Below are 7,643 nucleotides of genomic sequence, written 5' to 3'. Positions count from 1 at the left end.
TAGCCTTTGCTGACTAGTTTATTTTAATTGAGTAACTTCATTGTTTTCACTGAACACGGTTCAGCATTTCTTAGTCTATACTTTGCCAGTGGGAAGTATCTAAATTACAACAGTAAGTCTCAGACAATGATAAGATAAGCAGGGTGGGAAAGGTAGAATGGGGAGATTAGTTTGGTTTTGTGAAGTGCTAGTTGTCTTGTTTGGCAGTGATTACTACCACTATAAAACCTTTTTTGAAGTAAAAGCTTAGACATCTCAGAACAGTGTGTAGAACTTAGCAAAAAGTGTACGAGCCATAATTTTTGATTTTTGAATACAGCAAATCCAATTGCACTCCAAATGTGTTTAATTCTTACAGGCATGAAGTTGATTGTGTGCCCAGTTGCTTATTAATAGTGATCATTCCCACATGTTTCACTTCTCAGAAAGCCATTGTTTTAATTCTCAGAATGTTTTAGTGATAAAAATGGGTAAATGTGGTTTGTATCTGGCAACTTTAATGCGTTGATATTTTACCAGTTATGAACTGTAGGACCTGAGATGGAGTAAAACTGATGTGAGTCAACTTTTTTTTTCATTGCACACAAAATGAGTGTGAGCAGTGAAGGTAGCTACTAGTTCTATGGCTACATTCAAAAAGTCTAGCACAAACAAAACACTTTGCAAAAATAATTTGTATTTTAATCCATTGGTGAGTATGTAAGGTGGGTGGTTGGAGGGTTTTTTGGTCTTGAGTTTTTACTATCGAAATCTCTTAGGCGGAGCTGTTATTTCATTTGCTAGAGCAAATTAACTTATCTGCAGAACCTGTTACCAATGTTAAATTAGAACTTCTGAAGCAGGCCAATTGTACTATTACTAGGAGGATGATAGGCCTCACCTTTGGATATTGATATCTAACAACTTTCCTTTTATTATTTCAAAGCAAGACACAGAACAAATCAGGTGACCTGTCTGGAGACAGTTTTCTGTTCTATCCTGAAATGTCCACAGTCTCCACTTATGTCTGTGCAGTTGTTTTGAGGAGTTTACCTTCAACATCAATAGAATAAATTATGCTTTAATGAGGTAAGCAGTTAGCACTAGAAGTTGCTTACAAGATGCGCTTTTTAAAAAGCAATGTTCTTGAACTGGAATATTTGTAGAGCTTGATTGCAATTACAGCTGAATCCAGGTGGTTCCTTGCTTGTGGTTCTTCAGACTGGATTTCCTCCAATATTTTTATGACTGCTCTCCATTCTAGTTTTAAGACTTGTAATACGAGTTTTAATCCTGTAATACAAGAATAAAAACCAACCTTGAGAATTCTTATGGTACTGTTGTAGAGCTGGGAACAAGGAGCCTTGGTTTTTCCTGGGTTTATCACTGCAGGGTAAGTATTGTTTGTACTTTTTGGAAAGTCAGTCTGGGATGGTGTCTGAAGTCAGTGTCAAGTATTTATCACAGCCTTTCACTGTCAGTAGGAGTGAAAATACGGTGGTCATTACAATTTTACTTCTGTGTATTTTCCTTTAAAGAGTTGTCCAAATTAATTTGTAAATTCTTGTTGTATTTTGTACAACTCTTTTAGACTACCTGGTTCACTCTGAAATCTTGTTAGAAGCCAGTTGTGTGTCAGAATGGATGACAGCAGTCTTTTACTATCACTGGCTCAACAGGCATGGACCTGGAGTTGATTGAGTAGTATCTCAGGGTTTTAAGCTTTTCCAAGTCATTGTCTTTTTAAAATGTTGTGCAAATGAGTTTATTGCTGATAACTGTCAGAGACACTCTTTATTAGACAAGCTGCTTTGATGCTGGTTTACATACAGCAAGGAAGGAAGGAATACAACAACACATTTTGTGGTAAAAAGCTTGCATGGAGAATTAAAATGTCCTTAATTATTTCTGGTTCCTACTCACCTGTGCTGCAAAACATGAGTTCATCAGTCAGCAGTGTCATTTCAGGGGGAAGATCTTAAAAATTCTGAAATGTTCAAAAAAAGTAGCACACGCGGCCTCAAAAGTAATTGCACTGCTGAATGTTGGCTCCCTTTGTATGCATGTGTCCTGAAACTGTCAGGAGTTCTAGCTGCTAATTGTACTTGCTGACTATTCTGCACATCTCATCCTGATGCTAGGGACCTGAAACCTGAAAGATTTTCTGTGGACCTTCAAAGAGTTTCCAAATGTCCACAGCTACTTTGAAGTAACTAATAGCTACATAGAAAACAACAGATAAGATTTTAAAGCCTGTTTTGCAAACCAGCGCGTACTGATTAAGTAAAAAGATTTGCTGCGAAATGATAAAATGCTGTGTGCTTATTCCTATATTCGCAATGTTTATTGTTCGCATGCTAGCTAGCTTTATCTTCAGTTGTAATCTTTTGGAGTTTGACAAAGTCTGTTCTTAAAGTAACTTTGTTACTACATGCTTTTTATAGCTATTTCACGTAGGGGTTTAACTGAAACAGAAGTTAATGCTTTCTGGAAACTTACCTCCAGTACTTGGCTTCCTTGATAGTATTTATATTCTTCAAGAAAATCATGTCCGAAATGGTGTTCGGTTTCTGCTGAAACTGCTACCAGCTGCTGCGAGAATTCGGCAAAGGCCCTTATGCAGCAAATATAAAACTCACCCAATTTTTTTAAAATTATTTATCTCCTCAGAGAAGAATCTAGTACTTGGTCATCTTCAACAGAACATTGGTCCCTCTAAAGGGGACCGATTTGTTCAAGGCCAGGCTTGACGGGGCTCTGAGCAATTTGATCAAGTTAAAGTTGTCCCTGCTTACTGCAGGATGGTTGGACTAGATGACCTTTAAAGGTCCTTTCCAACCCAGCACATTCTGTGATGATTCTAAAGGAGTGTTTCCTCACCTAAACTAAAAATATTGACTAGTTGATGCCAGTGTTTTCTGAAATTTTCACTCATGAGCTGGCGCGGAGGGGGAAATTGCTGGCTGTGAAGCATCAAAGGGTTTGCCTTTCAGTTTCACCAAGCAAATGTCCATATTTTGTGCTTGTGTTCTGTGTGGATGGATAAAGACTGATGCTCGAAGAATCTCCTAGTGATGTAATCAAACAACATTTGCAGCGTTTTCTCTGTGTGCAAGTGTTACAAGTTTTTGAGGTTTATTTTTATATGGTTGTTAAAGCAGTGCTTCCAGCTCCAAGGATCAACAAGGCATCTTTTTTTAATCCTATATTATTTGGATTGTTGGAAATTAATTAAAAAAAACTCTCTGAAGGAATTGGTTGGACTAATTGTTAAATCTCTAGTGTTCCAGCCAGAATATTTTATATGTTAGTCTTCTGCATCTTAAAGTAGTAATTGCACATGGGAGTTTTGAGTGCATTAACAGTGCTGTATCTGGGGTGGAAAGGGTGAACTATACAAGTCAAACCTTAGATACAGTTGTTCTTGCTAAGATTTTGTGAGTAGCATGCAAGCTTTAACACACTGCTTACTATAAATGTGAGCAAAGTTACTCTTCTTGCTAATTTACTCTTTCAAACATATTAGAATATACTTAGTAAAAGTACCTTATATAGATATGCGGTTATATTTGAATTGCTATAGTGTTTCTGGTTATTAGAAAGGTGAATTTGACGAGTATGGACAAGATGATGCTAAATCAAGAGGAAAGAAAAGCATCTTCTCACCAAGGATGATTTAAGATAAAACAGACTAGGATTTTGTGTAAAGAATGCTGACCAAACTGTAACCAGATGAATTCACTAAATCACATGTACATCTGTGTGCCTCTGGATATGACAGCATTCTTAATTGCTGTCCTGGAGGCTTATTGATACGCTATATGATCAGTATTTAAATGAAATACAGCCAAGAGTTTGTGACAGCTTGAAAGAGAGAGCATAATTGTGGTATTTATATCCCTTAATTGCAAAGTGTGCGAGAGAAATTGGTTAGAAAGCAGTCCTCAGGTAATGCCAATATCTTTTCCTGGAGCCTTTTTTCTAAGGCATATTTGAAGCCTATTAATGATCCTGTTCTTTGAATTTCAGTGAGGAGATGGCAGCTTGGGTCAGCAGTAGAGTTTGTTGGTGTTCCTTCACTTCTCCACTGTCTTTATCCTTCCAGTATTACTATAGACACCCGCTTTTTATCCAATTGTCATCTTCCTTCTTGTTGTTAAGGCCTGGATTCTCAAAGTATTGAGTTTTCTAATTCTTGTTAAAATTCACAGGAAGCAAGTTCTGAAACAATACTTTAAAAATATTTAAGCCTTTTGAAGATTTCAGCCTATGTGTTTACATTTTCTGTATTCCTGATTTAGTCCTGCAATGGCATTCATGTACAATAAGTATTTATTACCTTAATGCTTGCTGTGTTCAAAATCGGGTATCTAGTCTTCAATTATGACAGGTGGCATTATTAATTAATTAGAAATGAACCCCTACTTACCTAAAATTCTGTATGGGTTATGAATCAGGTCATACTTCCTAGTAAGAAAGGTCTTGAGGAGAAAGGTTTTTGAGAGAATGTGAATGGACTTCTTCATCCCTTTTATGTAGGGGAAGGTTGGTATATTAGGAGAAGATACGAATTCATGTGAAGAAGAGGAGCTTAACTTTTAAAGTACAGATTGCAAGATTATGAGTTATGATATTGATGTCCTTGAACACGTGACTTGAAAGGATTTATTTTCAGATATGTGTTGATTCTTGAGGAGCAGAAAGTATAGGAATACCAAGTTTTTTTACTTTAGTCTTGAAGGAATGTCAGATGGCAAGCAGATGGGTTTCACTGGTGGTAAAACAGAATTCAGAGTCCGAATTATTATTAGATCAAATTGATTCCTCGTTCTTCTCTGTGTGTACATATGACTGAGATTTGATTAACTGCCATTGAGATAATCAGTTAGCAAAATTATTAAGTACTAATAGGCAATGTATTTAAAACATCTGTGGGCTCTCCAGGTGAATTTTAATATTTTTCTATAAAGGAAAACAAAAGAAACCCTTTGTATTTGTGGGCTTGGTTTCTTGTGGTTTTTTTCTTCTTCCCCCTGCAGGTGCCATCATACACAACACCTCTGAGTTTAGGAGATTAAGATTTAATATAGTCTCAAAGACTTGCCAAGAGGGTTTTCCCTGTTGGGAAAGTTAACTAATACTATAATCTTTCTTATGTAACTGATTAGATGCTCAGGTGAAAGCTTGCATCAACTGTCAGGATTCACTGTAATTTAATATATGTGTTTAACTGGCTGGAAAACAGAAAGAAGTGACTTTAGAGAATTTTTCTTGGTTCTATTTTTTTTTTCTGAAAACTTATACATCATTTCCAGTGATATGTGAAATAATTATTTGGGTCAAATACGTGTCTCCGTTATTTACTTGCATTTAATTGTTCTATGACTGAGTAGGTGTTATGCTGCAAGTAAGGAATAGTAATGTGTTGGGTTTTTTTTCTCTGAGAGACATACAGACTAAGATGCTTTTTGTTGTTTGGGTTTCTTTTTTGCAGCATTCAAATTTAAGATACCTGAAAGGTAAGTAGTATCAAAGTGCAGTGATAATTGAAAGGTCAGTGGGCAGCTTTGATCAAGAGGGTATGGTTAGCTTGTTATTTACCATATAATATCTTTAATCTTGTAATAGAGTCCTATGTAGGTGGTGAGTGCTACCTAACAAATTCTCCTCAAAAAATACGGAAAGGCATTTTTCCCATTTTATTATTTGTAGCAGCCCCAGATTTCCCCCAGTCAAACAAGCATGGTTTTTTGCAATTTAGTGTAACAGTGAAGAAATTGTGGATTAAGGCATAATAAAGAGGTGTTTCTGCCAATTACCTATTACATTACTGGCACAGTACTAGCGAAGTGATAGATGAATCAGCTTGCTCTAGGCTTTCCTAATTGGCAAAGTGTTCCTAAATGTTCTACTTAGTTCATACTAGTGGTTCAGGTGTGGGAAAGTATGGAGATAATTTAAAGCAACAGCAAAGCCATAATACTACCTTTCTGAAGTAATCCTTCATGTTTAATATTTCTCTGGTGCATTGGTTTATTGAATACTGCTCCCACTTCTATGGAAGGACTGAAGACTTGCAATAGCTGCAAAATATAATATCTAAAAAAAAAAAGGCAACTATATGAACAAACCCACACTTCTCTCTGGAGGGACACGAACAGCATCCAAATATTGTCTGGGTTGCGTATTCTTTTATTGCAGTCTTATGGATTATGATGGAAGTTTCAATACACTCAAAAGGAGGTGTGGAAATTAGGGCTGGGTGGAGAACCTCTCCAGTGTTATTTACATAGACACCATCTGTGGCTTAGGAAGTCTGTGAGATCCAAACTACTGATGGCTGGGGGGTATCATCAGTTACTGTTTTGTGTTTGTTCTGTTCTTGTACTCTTCCATAGCCATCTGTGATCAGCTTCCTTCAGAGACAGTATGCTAGGCAAGGTGAAACTTCGGTTCAACTGTGACATGTCTGTTCCTATTTCATGGGTTGCTGTTTGACTGCAAGCAGGAAGGGTTCTCTGCTCCTGGCTTGTCGGTGAGGTTTTCTTGTTCCTTTTGAGCAACATTAAGGTGTCCTGCCCATTAGAATGCTAAGTAATGCCAACACTTCTGCATCCTGTTACTTATTATTTGAAACTGGAGGGAGCTGGTAAGGAGTAAATTTCAGCCTTATTCCTTAGTCATGGAACTTAAATTAATTAATTAAAGATCACGTAGGGTTAAGTAAAATTTCCATGTTCATATGGTATCTCTAACCAAACATATATGTGAATGTTTCCCTCTGCTTTAGGAATTTCAAAAATTCTACTTTATATCTTCTGAGGAGCTGGAACACTTTGTGTAAAACACCTAGTTAATTGAAGGTGGAAGTATTCCTGAGGCTGGTCAGTAGGAGCAGAAACCTTTCTCTAACTTTATTTGAAAACCCATACTTCATCTAATAGTGCATCTGAAAACGTGAGTGTGAAGTGATGCAATTGGGGTTTCTCTTTCTGCATGATCAGCAGGCGCGGCATTCTCCCGTGCATGTATAGAGCAATATAAGTTGAGACAAACTCTCATCGTGCAACAAAATACCATGTGACTTCAAACATTTCTTCATCTACTATGTTGAAACAAGCACAAGGGAAGGCACTCGGCATTACTACTCCCAGGTTTCACTGACTGGATACATATGACATCAGGATTGCCTTCAGTCAGAAATCTTGAAGTGCAACTTTGCTGGGTGGGTCTGTGAAGAATTTGAAAGAGTTCTGTAGATTGGGCGTGTTTACCTTTGACAAAGTAGTGAGCGTAATGCCTCTTCCCTGCTAATGTGCTTATGTTCTCTTTGACTGCAACATCATAAAGGTAGGAATTTCTTTTTCTTTCCTTTTTTTTCTTGTTTTTTTTTTTTCTTTTCTTCCCCTACCTACATCAGATTATGGTCTGAATCGTTCGCATGTGCTGGTCTCTAACATTGCGTGTTTTACACGGGAAAATTAGAGTAACTCTTTTGATAGTCTTCAGATAAAGAGTGGGATAGGTGTTAATGAGACTTTATTTGTTGCTACTAAATATTCCAACCTATGAGAACTGCTTTTTATTTTAAAGAAAAGTAGTACAGGTTACAGTAGTCACTTTGCTTTTCTGCTTCTTGTATCATTATTCTATTAAGTGCTTTT

This window comes from Chroicocephalus ridibundus, chromosome 9, assembly GCF_963924245.1.
Source record: "Chroicocephalus ridibundus chromosome 9, bChrRid1.1, whole genome shotgun sequence".
NCBI lineage: Eukaryota > Metazoa > Chordata > Aves > Charadriiformes > Laridae > Chroicocephalus > Chroicocephalus ridibundus.
This window is presented reverse-complemented; position numbering follows the sequence as displayed.